The sequence below is a fragment of the Erpetoichthys calabaricus genome, chromosome 13 (assembly GCF_900747795.2).
Source record: "Erpetoichthys calabaricus chromosome 13, fErpCal1.3, whole genome shotgun sequence".
NCBI lineage: Eukaryota > Metazoa > Chordata > Cladistia > Polypteriformes > Polypteridae > Erpetoichthys > Erpetoichthys calabaricus.
In genome coordinates, this window is record NC_041406.2 from 130,794,779 (window position 1) to 130,819,705 (window position 24,927).

General features: G+C 37.9%; 1 long non-coding RNA gene across 1 annotated transcript; it reads left to right on the forward strand.

The window, feature by feature from the left end:
• Positions 1-3,848: 3,848 nt before the first annotated feature.
• Positions 3,849-22,879, forward strand: LOC127529996 (uncharacterized). The gene is made up of 3 exons (XR_007936561.1): positions 3,849-3,980; positions 20,543-20,916; positions 22,621-22,879. It is a non-coding gene; the product is annotated as an uncharacterized LOC127529996 (long non-coding RNA).
• Positions 22,880-24,927: the final 2,048 nt, after the last annotated feature.

Consider the following 24,927-nt stretch of genomic DNA (forward strand, 5'->3'; position numbering starts at 1 on the left):
GTCTAGATTGTTCTAATTTTCTAATTAAATAGGTAAACAAATTAAATAATTTTAAAGGACTGGTACCTTTCCAAGCATAGTTCCTACCTTTTGCACAAAGTTCCCTTTATAGGATATGGCCTTTTTTGATCCTGTAAAAAAAGCAGTTGTGGTTAAAAATCAAGAAAAGAATAAACTGCTATGTGTAATAGGAAAACCATCGTCCATTTTTCTAAATTATTTGTGTGCTGAAAGGCAGCAATTGCCTGATGCTTTCCCCCCAGAATGTTTATTAATTAAAAGTCTGTTCTTAATGTTAATTTAACATGTTATTTATTAATATAGCTCTCATTAGAGCTCTCATTCTTCCATGTCAGACATTATTGATATTGCACGTTTTCTTTTTCTAAGCAGATTAACATTTTTCAATCCTTCAATTTTTTCAGCTTTAATTCATTTCAAACATTTGTTTTAACCAGATATTATATGACTTTGACAATTGTCAACAGCCTTGTTAGTTTCAGACCTGCAGCCACAATTTTTAGAATGCTTATTGTCCCAATTTATTTTTACTTTGGCTCATAACACATAGACACAATGTAAAGGCATATCAGAACTGAATTTTTGCTGCAACTCAATTTGAAATAAAATGTCTGGCCACCATATACAAACAATTTCAAGTGAAGTAAAGTCAGATGTTCTGGTGGAAGTGGCGATCTGAGTAACTAGTTAGGGCCTACATATTAAAGCATCAGATACATCTCTATATCAGTATGTGGCTGATCTGGGTTAGTTTAAATTTGTATTTAAACCCATCCTGTAAGAATATGTGTTGTATATGTTTCATGATTTTTGTTTGTTTCATCATTACATTTTCTGTTTATTCTGCATTTCATTTTTCATACTATACTGTATTTGTAACTGTGGTATGGCATATATAAGAGTGCTTTATAATTGGTAATATGATTAATAAAAATTGAATTCTCATTTCATTTTAGTTGGCAGCTGAATGAAAGAACCAATTAAAGACTCTGAATGCAGTTGTTTAAGAGTCAAAGAAACAATTAAGGGTCCGAATCTTAACATGTATGTGAACTAAAACTAAGCCAGAAATTGTGTTAGCAGTAATGAGCTGCCTGCCTGAAAGGAAAACCTGCAGCCTCCAAAAGTTTAACAGCCCTGCTCTGAATGTTTTTAAGAACACACAAAATACAAAGGGAGATGGAATGGCACAATGAATTTAGCACTGTGAATATCACTTGGATATGAGCTCTGATGTAACGTGAAACAGCAGTACCCGATTTATGAAATATAATAACTAAGACACACCCTCCCCTAAGAAACCCTTATTTTCCTTATTTTAAAACCCTTCATATTTTACTGCTCAAATCACAGCAGCTAAAGTGTTTCTTTCTCCAAAGACGAATAAGAACATAGGAAGTTAATCCGTATTCTTCAGGGACACCATGAACTGCTAGTCAGTTTTTATCCAGATATCACTGGAGCCAAAAAGAACCTGAATTTGGCCCTGAAATGAGCCCTGGAGGGAGTCTGAATCCACTTCATGCCAGAAGATCCATTAGTCTAAAGGACAGCAGGGGCAAAGGTAAGAGGAGAAGGGAGAAATGACAAAAAAGAAAAGAGCTTTGCTGGGGGGTGCTCTTCTCTTGCACTATACAGTATGCTATGGTTTTAAGGGAGTTAATTGAATAACACAAAGGTTAGCGTTGAATGGCACAGTTTGTATTTAAAGTAAGGATTTCTGTATGTAGCATAAAAAAAAATTGGGATTAAGGTGTTATTTGGTTTCATATTGAAGGAAAGGCATTTATGTTGTGGCCAGATGCAGGAACAGTTCCAAGACTCCAAGGAATTTTGAGGAGCCTACTGGTCTGTTCCTTTTATTGTCTAATGACAAAAACAGAAAACAAAAGAAGACAATTGCTCTTGGTGTCAGTCCCATAATCCGTTAAAACTCAGGCAGTTATTCACAAGGTGGGCTGAGTAGCCTAGTCATATCTAGTGAAGTTCTGTCCAGCGGGTCGCTTGAAACAGCAAATGACACCTCCTTCTCAGCACTGTGGAGAACCGTGGCCACCTCAACTGAGCCTGCGAGGAGGTCCTCCGATGCATATGCGTGACGATGTATATACAGTATGCATTTCAACAAAGAATTCTCGAAGAATAAAGTTTAGGATCACATTATTGATAAATTAAAAGATATAGAGAGAATGAATGGATAGGGATAACTAGGTGTCTGTGGATGCAAGAATGGGGGCAGATTTTTCAATGCAGTTTGTTTGGCTAAGAAGACATCTCCAACTCAGCCAATAAACGAAATATGACTTTCCTAGAATTTAGAATAAGAATCAAAGTAAATGACTCCTAAATCAAAGTTCATGTGTAGCTTTTGTTTCAAAATAACAATAGAAACATCATGCCCCGAACTGTTTTTTACCAATATAAATCATTTTTAAAAATATTGCTTTTTGTTATTTTCAACTGAGTGAACTCACCGATCAAAAAAAATTGCCGTGTCAGGATATTCTCAAATTATTATGATGATATATGATATATTATATATGATGAGGGTGCAGAAATATGAACATATCTCACCAATCCTTCGGTCACTTCATTGGCTCCCTATCCATCTCCGTATCGAATACAAACTCTGTTTGTTTACTCACCAGTGTATCCATGAAAATGTTCCATAATATCTTAAAGAACTCCTTTTATTACAATCCACTACAAGAAACCTCCGTTTTACAAATACCCACCGCCTTTGCCCCCCTGTGACCAAACTTCATACAATGGGTGACCAAGCCTTTGCAGCCGCTGCTCCACGGCTCTGGAATGCCCTACCTGAGAGCCTGAGAACACAGCAGATTGTGGGCTGTTTTAAAAAACAGCTAAAGACATTTCTATTTAGGAAAGCATATTAACAAGAATGCTATAATTATTGTTGTTTCATCTCTGTTTTTATCTTGCCCTGCCTTTGTTTAAACTTTTTATATTGCACTTTGAGATTTCCTGCTAATGTAAAGTGCCCCTATAAATAAAATGCATTATTATTATTTATTATTATTATTATTATTATTAACATAATATTGACGGCACACATTTTGATAGTGGTGCTTCTTTATATTTTAGGTGTTTGTCTTATGTTTAATGCTCATTTTATTGGTGGGTACAGTCAAATAGTTTTGTAATGCTGGAGCAGTTGTAAAGGAAACACTTCTGCTGTGTTTTTTAGAGCGTTATGTAATTTTAATACTTGGCAATAATGCATTCAATCTAAATTATTCATGATTTATAAACAAATAATCTGGCACTAACTGGTCTACTCAAAAATTTAACTTTAAAAAAGTAAAATGCTATTATTGCAGTAGCTGCCTCATGGATCCTACCATTTTTGGTTCAAATCATTGTTTGTGTGGTGCTGCACAATCCCTCTATGCCTTCAAGGGTTTTCCTTCAAAATTTCCAAAGTAAGTGATATGTGCATTAAACTGAATTTATCTCACAAAATGTTTAAAACAAAAAGAAAAGAGTAAATCAGTGAAGTGTAAATCACTTTTTCTGCAAATGCATAAACTACAACAGTCAAGCATCTTTTCCTTTCTTTCATTTTATAAATATCTTTAAGTGTGTGTGTATATTTGTAGTATATGATCATAGTGTTGGTGGGCTGTAGAGGTTATTAAGTTCACTGACAAACACTGTTGGTTGCTCAAGTAATAAATGATTTATAGGTTGCTGGCCGCACACTAGTAAGTAAATGATTACTTTATTTTTGTTCACATACTTTCAGCCTCTTACCTAATCACATCACTAGTACAATCACAAAAAAACTAGATTTTTCCTGAGCTGGGAAAATGAAATCAGACATTAGGGCTTCACAGAACATATGACTTCTTTTTCCATTGGAAAATAATGCAGTCAGACCCAATATAAGGAACCATAAAAACCTTATCTGATCGTTTATGTACTATTTCCCCAAGGTAGGTGTAATGATTAACCCTATAGAGTCTTGTACTTAAGTTATAGTGAAATGCTGATGATGCATGTTTTTCATTTAGCATGGACTTGTAATAATATCAGGGTCTTAGCAGTAAAATAAAATAAGCCATAAGAATATACAAATTGGCAAGATATTTTAGAATAATTACATAAGAAGACAGAGCTCTAAATACAGAGATGTAATTTTATTCTTTACCAAGAGCAAATTACATTAACTAATTCATCTTACTGGAAGCCTGCCAAGTTGGGCAGAGGTGGCATCATCTAGGCCCGACAAGCTCTTTAGAGAGTCTTCAGGGAGCTAAAACTGATGCTGGCAAATGGAGAGGTCTTCTGCATGACAATGCAGATAGAATAGACTGAATCTGTCAGTAGGTAGTATACCAATTCTCTGAAATGCATACTGTCTACATATCATGGAAAAAAGAAATGATTGAAATATTAGCTGGAAATATGGAATATTTGCTTGTAACACTATAGGGCAGGAAATGAAGCTAAGAGCCAAAGTGCCGTGTTCTTCAAAAGAGAGAGCACGATAATGGGGAATACATATGTGACCACTATTTGCTTTCTTCAGACCAGTAGAAAATAAAGTTTGTCTGAATGTGACAACAGTGATAGTAGGACTTGTAATACTAACTTATGGGAAAAAGCAAGCTACAGACTGGCATGGAGACATCACCCCTTTAAAGCTGAACAGGAGTATAGGGATGGTGGGCTGTTATGAGAAATTGCAATAATGTATATGCTAACTGAAATGTAGCGGTTTCGAAACAGAAATTGGCAAAAGGCAGTTTTGACCAAATTTTTCGCTGCAATGTTGTGTACTGACAACTAAAACAACTTGAGGACGTAAAACGATATATTATATAGGACTATATAAATCGCAGTACTGGACAGATAATGTTTAGTAGTTTTGAAAATTTATTTTAATGTCAAACAGTAACCAGTACATAAAATTTATTTCGTGAAACAGCTGGCCCATGACCAGACCAGAGTCCACGGCCCACTGGGCATTGCCCAAATGCCCTAATGGCCAGTCCGCCCCTGATCCAGAGGCAAGTTCAAAAGTAGAGCAGGGGTTAAAAAAATCCAGGAAATCACAAAACAAGAGCAAAAGCAAAAGTCACAATAAACACTCCACTCCCTAGCACATCCCATAAACAGAATGTTGTGGTGATTGGCATGTGACCCCACCCCTTGGGGAGCCACCCACAAAACACATGGGACATAACAAAGGCCATTCCCCTTTACGAATCCACACATAGGAAAACATAATTAATAAATAAAATAAACATTAATATGAAAAAATGGTTTAAAATTAAACAAAACAAACAAGAGACACAACTTTGAACACCAACCAGGGGGAAAATGCTGGCTGAACCACGACAGCAGGAGGAATCCATTTTTCTCTTGTTGAGAAGAACCAGCATCTTTCCCAGCATTATCCTGTTAGGGTCACATAAATATTTGTATTTTTTCTTTTCTGCCTATTTTTCTATTGTGTTGTTTGTTGTGTATAAATTTTATAATTATATGATTTTACCATATTTCTGAATTGCTGTCCAGAGGTGGTGCAGTATTTTTTCGTGCATGATTACCTGGTGCTAGTCATGTGACATGTAATATCATCAGGCTGAAGATTTTAACCTCCTTGGCATTAACTGCAGGTGTGAATGCAGGTCAGAATTATATGTAAATATGGTTAAGCCCAAGTCAGACTCGTGGTGGTGTGTAATGATCTGCTTTACAGTGTTAAGCTTGAACAACTCTCAAGACACAATTCTACTGCCATGTAATGGATGAAATAAACATCATGCTGCAAATAATCATAAATGTTTCTATGTGTTCTGACACTTTATGGTAACTATGGTAACTCACCAATTTTCATGAATGAGACAAAGCCATCAACCAAAAATGCAATGGCAAATGAAAAGCTGTAAAGCCAGTCTTAGAACAAACTGAAACTGAGCCATTACTTAAATAAGTAACAGCAATGATAATGTGAATTGGTCATCAGATGTTGACACAGACGTGTTCAGTAGATTCAAGTTTCAAGCTGCCAGGTTTCAGTAATATTTCTGATACTACTGCTGAAAATCCTGCACCTCATCATTGCCCATTTATAGGTAATCCCAGCCTAAAGATGTCTGTTAATCATGATTATCTGGACTATTTACAATTTTTTGATGATAGTCTGGCAAAGAAAACAATTGTTGAAATGAACTGCTATGCTGAGCAGTGTTAGAAAGCACAGCTAACCATTTGGTCGTCTCAGTCGCTGGCAGCCTGTCATTCCAGACAACATGTGGGTGTTTATTAGTCTTCTGATACTGCAGGGCATAGTTGGTAAACCAGTCCAAAGAAGGCTGTGGTTCACTGGTTACTGCAGACCCCCGTTTTCAGAAAATGTGAGTGTCATGTTTCATTCATTATGAAATGCCTGTATTTCGGTAATGAATATAATTGTGATTAAACCTAGATAGATAGATAGATAGATAGATAGATAGATAGATAGATAGATAGATAGATAGATAGATAGATAGATAGATAGATAGATAGATAGATAGATAGATAGATAGATAGATAGATAGATAGATAGATAGATAGATAGATAGATAGATAGATAGATAGATAGATACTTTATTAATCCCAAGGGGAAATTCACATACTCCAGCAGCACCTTACTGATACAAAAAAAAAACAATATTAAATTAAAGATTGATAATAATGCAGGTAAAAACAGACAATAACTTTATATAATGTTAATGTTAATGTTAACCTATCACCTTATGCCAAATCTGTACAAACTGTGAAATGTGTATCACACAATCGTCAAAAATATGAAGAAGGTGTATGTTCCTGATCATGACAAAAGTACTGAAGAATGTCTCATGGGTTACAAGGCAAGGGTGTTGTGGCTACAGTACATTGCATCCAAACAGGTAGGATTCAGTATCAGATTCTACATGCTGTGCAAAGGAAGTTCTGGATACATCTAGAATATTAAAAAAAAAATCTGTCAACATCTGTACATTGCCTATGTGCATTTAGTGACTGTTTCAAAGCATATCACACAAAGCACATATATTATACCTGCATCAGTATAGTATACTACAGTACAGTACAGTACACTAGACATACCTTTCAAACTGTGATTATGTTGATATTTTGGTATTTACATGTTTTAGTTACACATAATAACATTTTTGTTGTTGAAAAAATTCAATGCTTCTGGCTTATTTTTCTGAGGGTAACACTAAGAGGTTACACATGGTGCACGAGCAAGTGTGCAAGCGTTTTCATCATTTGGATTTCTTTGCCTCTCTGCTGCTTTATTTTTGACTAAATAATCAGCAACACAAGTCTGAGTTGTGACATTATTTCATTAACACTAGAATCCCTGAAGCCTACAAAAAAACTTGTTAACCCGGGCCACCTTAAATTCCTTCGCACCTCTCCTCATCAGCATCTTTATTTTGCAAATGTGTCGATCACCACAAGCAGCAAGCAGCCTACTATCCCATCCCCATGGCCGACGGAGCTGAGTCCGTTGCAAAATTCTCAGAACTCAAGTGTGTTTATCGTGGTGTTAGGTGCCTGGTGTGTATAGATAATATATTGTTAACCCTCATAGACCCCGTGATCATCAAAGGTGACTGTGTGCAGATGGTGCAGACCTATAAATATCTGGGAGTGCAGCTGGATGATAAATTAGACTGGACTGCCAATACTGATGCGCTGTGCAAGAAAGGACAGAGCCGACTATACTTCCTTAGAAGGCTGGCGTCCTTCAACATCTGCAATAAGATGCTGCAGATGTTCTATCAGACAGTTGTGGCGAGCGCCCTCTTCTACGCGGTGGTGTGCTTGGGAGGCAGCATTAAGAGGAATGACGCCTCACGCCTGGACAAACTGGTGAGGAAGGCAGGCTCTATTGTTGGCATGGAGCTGGACAGTTTAACATCTGTGGCAGAGCGAAGGGCGCTCAGCAGGCTCCTATCAATTATGGAGAATCCACTGCATCCACTAAATCGTATCATCTCCAGACAGAAGAGCAGCTTCAGCGACAGACTGCTGTCACTGTCCTGCTCCACTGACAGATTGAGGAGATCGTTCCTCCCCCAAACTATGCGACTCTTCAATTCCACCCGGGGGGGGGTAAACGTTAACATTTAACATTATACAAAGTTATTGTCTTTTTTTCACCTGCATTATTATCATTCTTTAATTTAATATTATTTATTGTATCAGTATGCTGTTGCTGGAAAATGTGAATTTCCCGTTGGGATTAATAAAGTATCTATCTATCTATCTATCTATCTATCTATCTATCTATCTATCTATCTATCTATCTATCTATCTATCTATCTATCTATCTATCTATCTATCTATCTATCTATCTATCTATCTATCTATCTATCTATCTATCTATCTAGAATACATACATTTCATGTGTGTTCCATGTCTACGATTTGTATAAATGTAGGATTACAGGAAATGCATGAAATGCTGAACACATACCTAAAGCATAAACCTTTTCCATGTTATGCTAATAATGACATGAATTGTATAATGTGTGAAGACTTTAGTCCAAATATCAAATAAACATGCACTTTTATTCAAGAATATAACCAAAGGAAAAAAAATCATTCAGTTTACATGTTGCTGTCAATGAGTTAAGAGCCCAAGCTCAAATGGCAATCGACAAACAATTTATATGTATTCTTAGATGGTGCAGAGGTAAGAGCTGTTGCCTTATAACCAAAAGGTTGCAGGTTTGAGACCGGGGGCTCTTTGTTTTGAGTAATGAGCTGCTATTATTATTATTACTATAATATAATAAAAACATACATTTGATTTGAGTCGGTAACACCTGGTGTAAATTTTGGCTACTTGTAAAAGTTAGCGCCTTTTTTATTATTCAATTTTATTCTGTCAGTGAGATTCACGTGGTACAACGAACTTGCCTCTCACTCTCTGATTAGATGGCGTTTATCTCCATTCTTTTCAAAAGAGCAGCGATGACCACAGTTGCTGCTGTGGTTGATGCATTCTCAGAACTATTTGTTGTATCGGCAATCAAAGATACAATGTAGTGCACACAGTCACACTTACACACAAACACCGAAACTAGAGTTTCCACCTAAAAACACAGTTGTCTCAGGGATGCTGGTAACAAAACTGGAATACCATGGAAGGAAAATATAGAGAATTTGCAAATTCCATAGAGGCAGTATGTGGGCTGATACTTTCTCTGTGTTCTTAATGTATATTTCACCTTCAAAAGCTATTAATACTCAATCAACTAATTTCTCAACATTTTTTTATACTTTATTGTGCATGAGTCAAAAGAATGTAGCTAATAATGGTTTATTTTTCTGAGTGACCAAACCATTTAGAGGTGACTAATGTAATCTGTAAATATTTATGCAATGCCACAAACAATCTGAGTCAGGCATTTCCATGTGTTCCATTTGTAAAACACATAAGACCATCAACATCAATATGACAATGACAGCCTCAAACCACCAGACAATCTGACCTAAATGCCCTCACATAAAATGACATATTACTGATGATTACAAGAGTTAAGTTCTTAAAACTGGCAAGGCTTGTGCTTAATTGGTACTCCATAATATACAGACTCCTGATTTCATTAGGGTGAGGTGAATTTGGTCCCAGTGACGTCAGTTAATACATTAGAGTACTAATATTTTCAGCTTATTTTTAATTGGCAAAATAATGCAGGAGAAAAGGTTAAATGCTTATAGTCTTTCCATCTGTACCTTCATCTGTCTTTTGATCCCTTACTGCCTGTTGAAATGGACAGTCTAGGGGCTTAAAAAGATGGTAATAAATTCATAAATGTAAATTAATATAGACAATATTTTCTTGAAGATCTTCAGAGTTATAATTGACAAATGAATAATTGGAGACTTAAAGGAATCCTAATCTACTGCTAGTTTTTGCTCAGGTTTTGTTTCATGTTTAAAAATCTATCTTAGGTTGGTCTATCATTGTAAAGAACTGTGATTAAAAACATCTAATTTTACACACAAGTCTTATCACTTCTTTGTCAGTGTGAGTATCAACTCGTGTGTGCCCACAGACTGCAGACAATGCAAAGCTGTACAGTTTCCATGTAGATCAGCTGTAAGTAAGGGGATCTCCAAATAAGCAGTTGTGGACTGTGGTGGTGGCTTTAGCAAAGTGTAGGAGGGTGTTAGGTGTTGTGATCTTACTCACTAAAAGCCACACGTTCACAAGTAAGTGCCACTAACAAATAAGCTCGGTTCCATGTTGCCTTACACAGACTGGGAAGTGATACCAAAGGTTTACAGAAGGAAAACTCTGAGATTATAACGTGGGCAGACCAGGCTCTGTAACTATGACAAAATCAGTTGATTTAGGGGACAGAAACGCTGAAATCAAATGACCTGGGGCTTCATGCATAACGGCGTGTGTAGAATTTGCACTATAACATGACGTAAGCCCAAAAGCCGAAAAGTGCTTACGCACAGAAAAATCCAGATGCAGGAATCTGTGCGTACGCAAACTTCCACATTCTTCCGCTACATAAATCCCGATCAGCGTGAAAAGTAACGCTCGTGCACGCGCCTGCTGTCCCGCCCCAACTCCTCCCAGAATTATGCCTCTTTGAATATGCAAAGCAATATAAATAGCCCTTAAGCTCAGTGTTCTGTGAAAAGACAATAGGAAAAGCAAGAGGGAAAATGGAAGAATTTCAGCGAATACCAAGTGGAGGCAAGGAAAAACGTACTATTTTTTGGTTTAAACAGTGATATAAACAACAAAAGGAAGCTAATCGACTGACATAGCGCATTGGAGAAACTCGAAAGCTCAAGTTCACAAAGTCACACAGTGCCCGAAATAAAAAAGAAGTTGTCAGATATCAAAGTCGCCGTGAAAAGGTGAGACGTAGCCCACCATCTGAGTGTCATAAGGAAGTTTATTAGGGTACAGAGAAAAAAAAGGCACACAATGGGGAAAAAGCACAAAATGTCAACTTCAATCTCGAAATTTCCACTTTAATTACATAGTTTATTTTGTCATTAAAGTAGAACATCATAAACTTCATCTTAAAATTGTTTAATTAATCAGTTTCTCAAATCACATCGTAATTAAAGTAGCACGTTAAATGCTTTGTTTTGTATGTGTTCTTCTATGTGCTCTATGTGTGTGAATCACTGCGTGCTTCTTAAACCGGCTTTCTCTTCCTCCGACAGGACACAGAATCCATTACATTCGTGATATTACAGCTCTCTGAATAACTAAAATACTGAGATGTAAACGTGATATAATTTTCATGATGATAGGAGTTAAAGCACATTATTAAATATGGGAACACGGTGGCGCAGTGATTGTGCGTGACATTCGATGAAATAATTTATTGCAGCAGTACTCAGGGATGGCTCTAGGCTCATGGCGGCCCTGGGGAAAGAAAGAATCGGTGGCCCCTTCGCCCGCCAATGTCAATATGGTATCTTATGCACGGCGGATGGCCACGTCCGTTGCAGACACTGCATAGCCGCCTCGTGCTCATGACACAAGCGTTCAACTATTGCCGCTGCGTTTTTAGCTGTGTCGTTATTTTCTCTTTCTGTTATATATTCAATATATATTGGCGTGGCGGCCCCTGGGATTTGACGGCCCTGTGCAGGTACACAGTTTGCACATGCCTAAGGCCACCCCTGCAGTCTGTATAATATAATAAACATATTTTGCTGCATGTCATCTTAAAAATGATATCGTCAACTAATCAATATTATTTTAAAATAAGAGAAATAACTATTACCGCATTTAATTCCCTTCTCCATTTCTTATTTACCTATATACTTATTTCTCCCTTTCTTTTGTTTATTGTTGCCTTATTAAAAAGCCCTAAGCAATTCTCCTTTGGCTAAGCTCTCCTTCTCAGGGGTGGGGTTTGATTTGTCTTCAATTTTGTTTGGTTATAAATTGATCTATTTGTATGGAATGATTAATAAAAATTAATAAATAAAAAAAAAAAATGATATCGTCATCATATGTAAATACGCGCTTTATAAAGTGGCTAAGGTTGTGCAATATTATAACTGTTGTGCAAGTTTACAGTGAGGTGATTGTACTTATAATACAGACAGTTCTACAAGGAGCAGTTGATGGACTGATTGAGTGCGTTTAGAGCTCTTGAGATGAAACTCTTTCTGAACCGCGAGGTCCGTACAGGAAAGGTTTGAAGCGTTTGCCGTGTAAGAAGCAGTTCATATAGGAAGCATGACAGAGGCAACATGTGCTTGATGCTGTATACCGATAATTCTCTTTCCGATCAGCTGCTCCGAGTGGTGCAGTGAGAGTAATATGGAAAAAGATGATCTGCTGTGGCAACCCCGAATGGGAGCAGCTGAAATAAGAAAAAGAAGGTGCAGTGAGAGTAACAATGTTAAAGCAGCTATGGTATTTAGAATAGTTTGACCATTACGTGGACCATTATATTGTTACTGGTTAATTACAATCAGATGCATTAAACTAATAAACAATATGCGGTTACTGTAATTTCAGTGTATTTATAAAGCCGCGTCAGGGATGTGGATCTGTAAAAGAATGATAAACCATACAGGAACAGTAGCACTGCTTTGACGCTGGGTGCCGCCAGTCTGCAAAAATGAGCAGAGAGCTTGCGTACGACAGGGTAAGAGGTACCATGGAAATGTGCGTGGCTTTACGCCAAGTTTAGGTTTTATACATTTCGATTTGAACGTGAAAACATTCTTACGCAACATTTCTGTGCGTACGCACCGTTTATACATGAGGCCCCTGGTCTTCCTGGTTGAGGGTTGCCCGTGGGGCCAGTATTCCCACATAATAAAAGTAACTTGTGCTACAGAACTGACAACATTAAAATTAACAAGAATGTGATAATTTCTAGACAAAGTAACTACAAATATTACACATTTTCATGCTTTCCTGGAATAACAGCCAGCTTGAGAAAATAAATGAATTTAATGAATTCTTGTAGCCACATTTTCTATTTTAAACCCTAGAATTGTATAAGTTAAACATGTAATGCCTTCTCTAAATGTATATAAATAACACTATATACATTGTTTCTATCCAAACATCTATTTTCAGTACCTGTTTTATCCAAATAAGGGTCACAATGGTCACCTTGAGGACTGGATGGCAGTCCATCATAAGGCACAATCACTCACACCAGACGAGTTTAGTCACCAGTTAGCTAGAACACAGCTACCTTTGGATGTCCCAAAAGAACATCTACTCATTCACTATAGAAAAGTTACAACACAAGCATGAAAACCCCACAGACAGTGACCAGAGCTTTGGAAAAAAATAATTAATTATGATTAAATCCTTAGCACAGATTACAGTGCATCCAGAAAGTATTCACAGTATATCACTTTTTCCACATTTTGTTATGTTACAGCCTTATTCCAAAATGGATTAAATTCATTTTTTCCCTCAGAATTCTACACACAACACCCCATAATGACAACGTGAAAAAAGTTTACTTGAGGTTTTTGCAAATTTATTAAAAATAAAAAACTGAGAAATCCCATGTCCATAAGTATTCACAGCCTTTGCTCAATACTTTGTCAATTCACCTTTGGCAGCAATTACAGCCTCAAGTCTTTTTGAATGTGATGCCACAAGCTTGGCACACCTATCCTTGGCCAGTTTCGCCCATTCCTCTTTGCAGCATCTCTCAAACTCCATCAGGTTGGATGGGAAGCGTCGGTGCACAGCCATTTTAAGATCTCTCCAGAGATGTTCAATCGGATTCAAGTCTGGGCTCTGGCTGGGCCACTCAAGGACATTCACAGAGTTGTCCTGAAGCCACTCCTTTGATATCTTGGCTGTGTGCTTAGGGTCGTTGTCCTGCTGAAAGATGAACCGTCGCCCCAGTCTGAGGTCAAGAGCGCTCTGGAGCAGGTTTTCATCCAGGATGTCTCTGTACATTGTTGCAGTCATCTTTCCCTTTATCCTGACTAGTCTCCCAGTTCCTGCCGCTGAAAAACATCCCTACAGCATGATGCTGCCACCACCATGCTTCACTGTAGGGATGGTGCCAGGTTTTCTCCAAACGTGACGCCTGGCATTCACACCAAAGAGTTCAATCTTTGTCTCATCAGACCAGAGAATTTTCTTTCTCATGGTCTGAGAGTCCTTTAGGTGCCTTTTGGCAAACTCCAGGCGGGCTGCCATGTGCCTTTTACTAAGGAGTGGCTTCCGTCTGGCCACTCTACCATACAGGCCTGATTGGTGGATTGCTGCAGAGATGGTTGTCCTTCTGAAAGGTTCTCCTCTTTCCACAGAGGACCTCTGGAGCGCTGACAGAGTGACCATCGGGTTCTTGATCACCTCCCTGACTAAGGCCCTTCTCCCCCGATCGCTCAGTTTAGATGGCCGGCCAGCTCTAGGAAGAGTCCTGGTGGTTTCGAACTTACGGATGATGGAGGCCACTGTGCTCATTGGGACCTTCAAAGCAGCAGAAATTTTTCTGTAACCTTCCCCAGATATTGTATGTGCCTTGAGACAATCCTGTCTAGGAGGTGTACAGACAATTCCTTTGACTTCATGCTTGGTTTGTGCTCTGACATGAACTGTCAACTGTGGGACCTTATATAGACAGGTGTGTGCCTTTCCAAATCATGTCCAGTCAACTGAATTTACCACAGGTGGACTCCAATTAAGCTGCAGAAACATCTCAAGGATGATCGGGAGAAACAGGATGCACGTGAGCTCAATTTCGAGCTTCACGGCAAAGGCTGTGAATACTCATGTACATGTGCTTTCTCAATTCTTTTATTTTTAATAAATTTGCAAAAACCTCAAGTAACCTTTTTTCATGTTGTCATTATGGGGTGTTGTTTGTAGAATTCTGAGGAAAAAAATGAATTTAATCCATTTTGGAATAAGGCTGTAACATAACAAAATGTGGAAAAAGTGATGCGCTGTGAATACTTTCCGGATGCACTGTATATTTGGAAAGTAGCCCCAACTTTAGGACTGTACTAACGAATCATACACATTGTTACTGCACTCTACAAGGTATTATTTTAGTCAATTAGTAGAAATAACTGGGGAAAAGTCTGAATTACTGTAAACCACCCTAATTCGAAGTGTTCATAAGAAATGTAATCATTTTCTTCATGAAATATAAGTACATAATAAACCAGAATTGTTGTGTCAAATATTTGAAATTTTGAAATGTGAACTTCAATTTAAATATTTAAAGTTGAAATATTCTCAATTGTAATAAAACATATCAAAAATGTTATATTTGTGATCAACAACCTTGAAATACCATAAAACGACACTCCACATGCCTCTATTACTGATCCCCATTTTTTCAAAGCTTTATGAAACAGTGTAACTACGACCATCATATCCCATTAGGAGGTGTACCCCTGGAGGCGGCTGTTGTGTCACGCACAACTTCAAGTCCTTCTGATTTTTGCTCATGACGCCTATTGGTTTACTCTTTATTTTTTTTTCGTTCTTTATATTTTTCATAAGGGTGTAATTTGCTGCACATAATATGGTCCAAAAATGACCTTAAAATGAGGATTTTTCTAGTCTGGAAGGCTGAAAACAGGGGGAAAGCTTGATATCTTGCAAAACGAGACATGAAGACAATTCAAATGGTATATTATATGAGACGATTTTCTCATACCAGTGTGTCAGGTGGTGCTGTACAAAAAACCTGAAGCGTTCACCTGTAATTCTTATGAACATAATTTCACTTGTTTTTTTACCCTTTTGAAAGAAGCATATGCAAGTTTATTTTAGGTCAAAATCAGTGTCTCTCCTGTTGCTATCAACAGCAAAAGTCATTAAGACTGAACTCTGCAGGTTTTGACACAAAATGTTATACCATATGCTGTCTAAATAATTTCCAAACAAACATAATGGATACATAAATATCCATTATCCATATAGAGGGTACCAGGTAGGACATTGCCATGAATGGGATGCAAAGCTGAATACATATACTATATAAATGCACAAAACAGTATTAAAGTGTGACATTATTATATCTAGCTGTGGTTGAACATAGAATTAATTAGTGGGTTCATAAAATGTATGGCTGCAAATGAGGAAGATCTCACACTAAGTCATCCATTTTTTTCTGCCATGTACTAGTTCTTGTTCCTCATATCCTAGCTCAGCTCCGCTTTTCAATGCCCCCTGTGATATTTGCCCGGACACCACCAGTCTGAGACCACATCTTTATCCAAAAGACTTCTTTATTTCTCTTCTTCTCCACACAACAACACTCAGTCCCACACAACCACAGTGCCTTCAGCCCCAGTCACCTCTCTCCTGGGCTTTCTCTCTCCTCGTCCCTGGGCCACCTGTCCTCTCTCTTCAGGAGCTTCGTCCTGCTCCCGACTCCAGCTCAATGACAGGAGGGAGGCGGCCCCATTTATCCTCACCCAGATGAGCTCCAGGTGCTCTACCTGACGTCACTTCCTGGTGTGGCGGAAGCGTCAGGAGATCACCCAGAAGCACTCTGGATGACCCTGGAAGGATCGTCCTCCATCTGTGTGGCGGAAGTACATAAGTCCCGGACTCCATGAGGCTTGGGGCGCCCCCTGGCGGTGAACAGAGGCCCCAACGGTCCTGAGCCTTCCTGCTCCCCTTCCGTGGACCTCTTCTACTCCAGGGCGGTTGCCCCCTCGTGGCCCGGAGGACAAATGTGCCCCATCTTGGTCCTTCCAGGCATCCCAGCCAGGTCTGACCCCCAGCCATGTACGACACCCCCCTAAATTGGACACTAAAAGTGTTGTCACCTTCTCCTTCATTTACAGCATTCCCTGAAGGTTTGCTGTTCAATTTTATCCTTTGTTACTCCTGCCCCTGAGGTATTCACCTCCTCTTACAAACCCAAATGTAGGAGTGGCTTCAACAATGGCCATCCTGTCTTTTTTGTGTGGGACCAAGCTGCCTGGATCTCTGAGGTTTTCTCAAATGTAAGCCTTTGGCTTTAGACCTCTTTTTCCAAACTAAGGACAGAGAGAGAGGAATAGGCTTTGAGACGTGTTGATCTCTAAATGGCAGTGGTCTTCCCCATGCTCCCCAAATTTTTTGGAGCGAGCTATGACAAAGCTTTAATAGGGTTCTCACTCTGCAGTCTGTCCTTGGGTACAGGTTCTTGTCATGCATAGCGAAAAAGCAGGAAAAAATAATATACACATAGAGGCAGGGCTAATGTCACTGCAAAGAACAGTTTAATATTTTTGTATACTAGGGGGCTTCGCCCCCTGCTTGCTTCGCTCACCAACCCCCATATTTGGTTTTCCGGATAGACACTTTCAAGATTGTTTTTTCTTTGAATTGTTGCTATTTCATTAGTTTCACTTTTATTTCAGAACTTCTGTAAAAACAATATTTGTAATCTTGCGAGTCCCAATATGCTGAATCTTTTTAATGAGGTCAGGACAGGTTTCTCTGTTTGGAATTTCAGCACAGACAAAACGATCTACATCATCAGCAGTTAATAATTTTTTTTTTACAAAGTATCAAAGTAAGTAGAGTTCTGCATTGGACTCCTGTCTGTAAAGTCGTGCTATTTTCCTCTCACAGTTCTAAAAGTACATGGGGTTACCAAGGTGATATCCCAGCTTTTGTCTAGGTTTTTGTACAAGGGCTAGACAGAACGTTTTTGACTCCTGGGGAAAATTTAGGTTTTTAAATAAGCAGACAGATAAATATATATATATATATTAACAAAGTAACCAATAAATGCATGTGCGGTAAACTCCGTTTTTGAAATTCTCAAGATTCTTTATTTGTCACATGCATAGTTACATAGACAACACGCAGTGAAATGCATCCTGATCCAATTATCAAAAACTGTGCAAAGTTAGAAGAATATCAGTTAGATTAACAAAAAGTCATAGATCGAAAGATAACAGTATAGCAGAACATAATAAATAAGTAAAATTATGTGAATAAAGTAGAATTAAGTGTTAAGGTGCAATAGTGTAGTAATTATTGTGCAAAACTAAAGTTAGAGTGGTGCATAGTTAAATGAGGCAGTTTGTTTGTTTGCGCTACTGTGATCTTTACTTTTTTATATTTTCTAATTTTCCTACTTTCATATCCTTTAACTTTCTCCACATGTGTATAGCGCCAACGTTTTTTTTTTTTTTTTTTTTTTCAGCCTTTCTAATTTCCCTGGTTTCATAATCTCTAACCTGCTCTGTATGTGTTTAGTGTCGACGTTTGTAAATGTCTCTATGAAGTTCTACTTTGTCTTTTACTCACTGTCATTTAATTCTGAGCCGGATTGGATGTGCTTTTTTTTCAATTCCACTTGTTCCGGACTGATAATTACTTTCCTTATTTTCTGAATTTGCACCTCGATTATTCTTTTTTGCTCTTTTTTCTGTCCAACGCATTTGAGTCTATTTTCTCCGCGCTGCTTTCTTCTTCGCTTAGATGTCAACATTTAATTTATAACGTACCTTATATGCTTTATATGCGCTGAGGGCCCTGGATCTGTGTGTGCTCAAATCCTTCACAAGACTGAATGTTTTGCTGCCTATTGTCCTATTTGATAGATTGTAAGTAGGGCGTGTCTTTAGTCTCGCGGGTCTTTAAAATGTCTTACGAGAAGATCACGTATTGTAGACTTGCTTTTTGCTTTCCAGGACAGGATTTCTTTTTATAATAGATAGATATAATAATAATGCATTTTATTTATAGGGGCACTTTACATTAGCAGTAAATCTCAAAGTGCAACATAAAAAGTTTAAACAAAGGCAAGGCAAGATAAAAACAGAGATAAAACAACAATAATTATAGCATTCTTGTTAATAAGCTCTGCGGTGGGTTGGCACCCTGCCCGGGATTGGTTCCTGCCTTGTGCCCTGTGTTGGCTGGGGTTGGCTCCAGCAGACCCCCGTGACCCTGTGTTCGGATTCAGCAGGTTGGAAAATGGATGGATGGATGTTAATAAGCTTTCCTAAATAGAAAAGTCTTTAGCTGTTTTTTAAAACAGCCCACAAACTGCTGTGTTCTCAGGCTCTCTGGTAGGGCATTCCAGAGCCGTGAAGCAGCGGCTGCAAAGGCTTGGTCTCCCATTGTATGAAGTTTGGTCACAGGGGGGCAAAGGCGGTAGGTATTTGTAAAACGGATGTTTCTTGTAGTGTATTGTAATATAAGGAGTTCTTTAAGATATTGTGGAGCATTTCCATGGATACACTGGTGAGTAAACAAACAGAGTTTGTATTCGATACAGAGATGGATAAGGAGCCAATGAAGTGACCGAAGGATTGGTGAGATGTGTTCATATTTCCGCACCCTCATCATATATAATATTTTGAGAATATACTGACACGGCAATTCTTTTTTATCGGTGAGTTCACTCAGTTGAAAATAACAAAAAGCAATATTTTTATAAAAAATATTTCATATTTCCGCACCCTCATCAGGATTCTTGTCACACTATTTTGAATTTGTTGTAGCTTTTGAAGGCTCTTGTTGGGTATCCCAATGAGGAGTGCATTACAATAGTCCAGTCTGGATGAGACAAAGGCATGAACCAGCTTTTCAGCATCACAGAGGGAGAGGTAGGGATGGAGTTTGGCTATGAGATGAAGGAATGCAGTTTTACAAAGGTGATGGATATGTATATCAAATGACAGATGGGAGTCTAACTTGACACCCAGATTTGTAACAGAAGGGTAGAGGGTAATGATATGGTCAGAAAAGGAAATACAATTTACAGAGGAACAAAGTTGATGGGGGGTGCCAATTAAAAGAGCTTCAGTTTTGGTGCTGTTCAGCTTGAGGAAGTTCTTGGACATCCAGGCCTCAATCTCATCCAAGCAAGAGGAACAAGTTGATGGAGGTGTAAGAGAAGTCGAATCCAGTCTTACATAGAGCTGTGTATCATCGGCATAGCAATGGAATGAAATGTTTTTAGTTGACTAGATTACTGTAACGCACTCCCCTCAGGACTACCCAAAGAAGACATCAATCAGCTGCAACTAGTGCAGAATGCAGCTGCCAGAATCTTAACTAGGAAAAGAAAATCTGAGCGTATCTCTCCAGTTTTGATGTCACTATTTTGGTTACCCATGTCATTTAGAATTGACTTTAAAATACTGCTTATGGTTTACAAAGCCTTAAATAATCTCACTCCATCCTATAGTTTGGAATGCCTGTCCCTTTACACTCCAAATTGTGAGTGTCTGCTTATAATTCCAAGAGCTAAACTTAAAAGAAGTGGTGAGGCAGCCTTCTGGTGTTATGCACCTAAAATCTGGCATAGGTAGAACAGATAGAAATTTGCCAGGCTAATACGGTGGAGCACTTTAAAAAACTGCTAAAAACTGACTATTTTAACATGGCTTTCTCATAGCTATATTTTAGTGTACCCCTGATAAACCAATATGCATTGAATTATGATTTTCTTCATGGCTCTGCAATCCATACTAATCTATACTTTTCTCTGCTGTTCTTTGTTTTTTCTGTTGTTGTAATCTGCGCCACCACCACCTGATCAAAGCACTGTGCAGTCCCTACATTGATGGATTCAAGGCAGTTCCCCCTGGACGTCCACATGACCATCATCATCTAATTCTTTCACATGAAGGCTGAAAACCATGAGGACTGATTTAGATCATTTATGTTAAGTAGAAAGCCCAGTGGGGGTTGGGTAGTCTCGTGGCCTTGGATATTCTTCTTCTTCTTCTACGACTCCTGAGTATTATTATATTTGTGATGAAGTATTAGCATTAATATCAGAAAATTCCAAAATAACATCATGAGGGTCACTTTGCAGATCAGGGTGCAATGAAATTGTGACATCATTAATTCTCAAATGTGTACTCATTCTTCTCACTAGGAGTAGATGTAGGATGCTTAATAACTACTTCTTATGTCCTACTCTGAGGAAGTACACATTCTTATCCTAGTCAAACTTTAAGTGCAATTTATAGGAGTAATTCTGAGGCTCTTGGTAAATATAGGCACAGGAGATGAAATGTTGAAAACTCTGACTAAAGTTTGTTATAGGTATATCTAACAATTCAGATGTCTAACACAAAACATTAAAGAAAATTGTAGTCAAAATTTAATTGAAGAAAGCACACTAGACATTTTATATGTATCCACAATCTTGGATACCAGAAAGTGCACAATGCTGGGTTTTGTACTGTTCCAGTGATGACATCATATGTTGTACAATACCAGCTCTCCTAACATATCTGCACAGTAGCAATTGCAACCAAATGGTCCAAAAAATGGCTGTGCCCAATAAACCATGAAAATACTTCAACTACTATTAAAACAAAAACAAAACTAACATTAAAAGATAGAATTGCATTCTTTACTAAACAAAACCGTTTACTGAGAACTAAACACATAAAAAACTGTAATGAGGAATGTTAGAAAAATTTCATATGAAGCTAGATCAAAACATACATCTTCTATGCTATACTTTTGCACTCAAAAATACATTGTTATAAATTTATAAGGGTGTCACCCCAAGATTTTGTCTTGTATTTTTTAAGATTGTTCTCTTTTTTTAAGTTACTTTTCCACCATTTATAAGTTTCTATGAGATGATTCCATTGTTGTTCTACTCTTCTTGTACCTTACTGTTTTTTTTTCTTTTGACTTTTTCTTTTTGAACTATTGGATTTTGAACTTTGACTTACAGTTTCTTGAATTTTGACTTAGGATTTTATTTTTATAATAATATTTTTAATATTTTAATTTTTATTCTCAAAATTTCCACTTTAATCTCATGGTTTACATTGTCGTTAAAACAGAACATTATAAACTGCACATTAAAATCAATGTTTAATTCATTAGATTTTCTCAAATCCCATTGTTTCTAAAGTTGCATGTTAAATGGTTAATATTCTAAGTGTTCCCTCACCCAGTTGTTAATTGGCAATGCTTCTTAAATAGGCTTTCTCTTAAGCCGACAAGTGCACACAGGCAGTGATCGCCACAAAGACTACGTTTCATTCATGATATTACAGCTCTCTGAACATTTTAGAGTACTAAGATGTATACTTGATATCATTTTCATGAAGAAATGCATTAAAGCATGTATTAAACAGATGGGGGCATGGTGGGGCAGTGGTAGCGATGAGCAGGGATTGTTCTGCTTACTGGGGAACTTGCAACCCTGGATGGAATAATTTATAGCAGCAGTACTTTCTCTGTCCAATATACCAACCTCCAATTCCTGGCCTTCCATTTTCTTTTTCCACATAACCAATGGCACTCAATAAGTATCTGTAATAAATATACAGTAAAACCAGCTGTAAGGTTAGAACACAGATTCTTCAGAACTTTTACGGAACATTTAAAAATCTTTGTTATATATGTTTCATTATTCCATCTATCCATCCATCCACAGTTGTGCCAGTCCTAGCAAGCATGAAGTGCGAGGCAGAAACAATCCCTGGATGGGGAGCCAGTATATTGCTACCGCCACCATGCCCCCACATGTTTAATTAATAACAGTATACAATATTTAAATTAATTCATCTGTAAAATGTAATATACATACTTTAATGCATTTCATCTTAAAAGTGATATCAAGTACACATTGTAGTGTTCTAACAGCAGACAGCTCCAAGGGGATAGCTCTTGAAAATCTAAATTGACTTAGTATCAGCATAAAAGTAAATACAACTTTTAAAATTCCTGCTTGTAGTGGAAAATCAGCAGGACCCAAGTAATAGGACTGCTTCTGATTCCTGTTGATTAATTTTACTGAAGTTATTGGATAAAGGGATATTGCTCAGTCGTGCTAAGAGATCCTCACAAAGGCTTGAAATGTCAAAAATACCCTTAAGTTTTGTTTGTGAATGAAGGTAACATAGTAATAAAGAGAATTTTATTGTTCTTTGTTTTGTTTTCAGTTTTATTACTTTCTGATGTGTGCTATACATAGAACTGACTTGCACATTGCTTTCCATTATTGTGAAACCTATATTTTTACACAAATATATTAACTCACTTAGCAGACACTTTATCCAAAGTAACGTACAGATGAGGTCAACATAATCAAGTAAATACCAGTCTGAAAAACTGTTTTGAAACAAGTGCTACAGAACATGGTACAAAATTGATCATCATGACTGAAGAGATTAAATAGAACAATGCAAGACTAGTTAATCTTTCCAAGAATCCATCAAAGCCATTATCAATTAGACAGATATTCACACAATAAAAGTCTTCAAATGCTTCTTCAACACATTAAGGGATAAGTTGGGTATTTTTTAAGTGAAAGTTAATTCTTCATAAACATATGCATTTGATACACAAAATTGTGTCAATCTTATGATATTCAGTTGTTTTAAATGAAGACCAGCTGTACAAGCCACACTCTTAAAAATACTCATTTTTTTAATGGTATTTTATGGTTCTTTAGTGGGTTGTGTGGTTCCTCGTAGAACCAACACTTGACAAAGCACCATTTCATTCTTGGAAGGGTTATTTGCATATGAAGCTGTTTCTTTGTGTTTTGAAATACTTCCTAATATGTAGAACATTTTTTTAATGTATTTTAGGCTACCTAGCAGGCCACTAACAGATTAAGTAAACTTGGACTTAGCCTGTGGTATTGTATGTAGCAACAGTCCTTTTAAAATCCTGACTTATTGGTATTTCACAAATCTGTTACCATCTATTCATGGATATTTACTGTATGGAGTCTGTTTTGGATCTAAATAAATTAAGGTTCTTTCTGGAACCTTTATGTGGATGGGTCTTTTGGAAACCAAAAATGGTTCCTCTAGGGCTTCACAAGGCAAACATCAAAACGTTTAACTTAATTCTGCTACATAGAATCAGTTTAGCGACCTGAAGTGAAATTGGCCCCCTTTGGCTGGTTGAATTGCAGACACACCACTGCCTTTTGAATCATCTGCGGCATCTTAGTATAGAATGAGAGTAGTCCAGATTGACAAGACCAATACTCTATCAGACATGGTCTGATCTTGTACATGTTATACAAAATGAACCTGCATGAAATGTGGTGAGTGAAGAAAGGCTGGTTATTCCTCGGGCGGACGTGGAGATAGCGAGTGACATCATCCATTCTGCTGTTGCTAAGTTACAAACGCAGCACCCTGAGGCGCTTGTGCTAATCGCTGGAGACTTTAACCATGTGACGCTGGACAAAACATTACCTGCATTCTCCCAGTATGTGGACTGCAACACCCGGGGAAATAAGACTATTGATTTACTGTATGCAAACGTTAAAGACGCATACAGTGCCACCCCGCTGCCTACGCTTGGGAAAGGAGATCATAACCTGGTTCTGCTTCAGCCTCACTACAAACCAAAAGTGAGAGTCCTACGTGTAACCACACGATCATTCAGGAAGTGGACCCCGGAGGCTGAGAATGCTCTGAGACAATGTTTTGGAACTACAGACTGGGATATCCTGCAGGGATCACATAGTGAGAACATTGAGGAGGTTGTTGACTGCACTACTGACTACATCAACTTCTGTATGGACACTGTAGTTCCAGTAAGAACTGTACGCTGCTATGCTAACAACAAGCCATGAATTACAAGTGACATCAAGGGCCTTTTGAACCAGAAGAAAAGGGCCTTTAAAGACGGTGATCAGCATGAGCTCAAGCGCGTGCAGAAGGAACTCCGAGTCCAGCTCAGGGCGGCGAAGGAGCAGTACAGGAAAAAGCTGGAGCAGAAGTTGCAGAACAACAGCATGAAGGAAGTGTGGGATGGGATGAAGATCATCACTGGCTGCAGCTCGAAGCGGGGTACCACCATCGAGAGAGACGTGAAGAGAGCAAACCAAATGAACATCTTCTTTAACAGGTTTGACCACCCTAACCCACTCTCACCTCGGAGTACTGCACTCTCTACACATCCTTCTGCTGATACCAACATAGGAGAGAC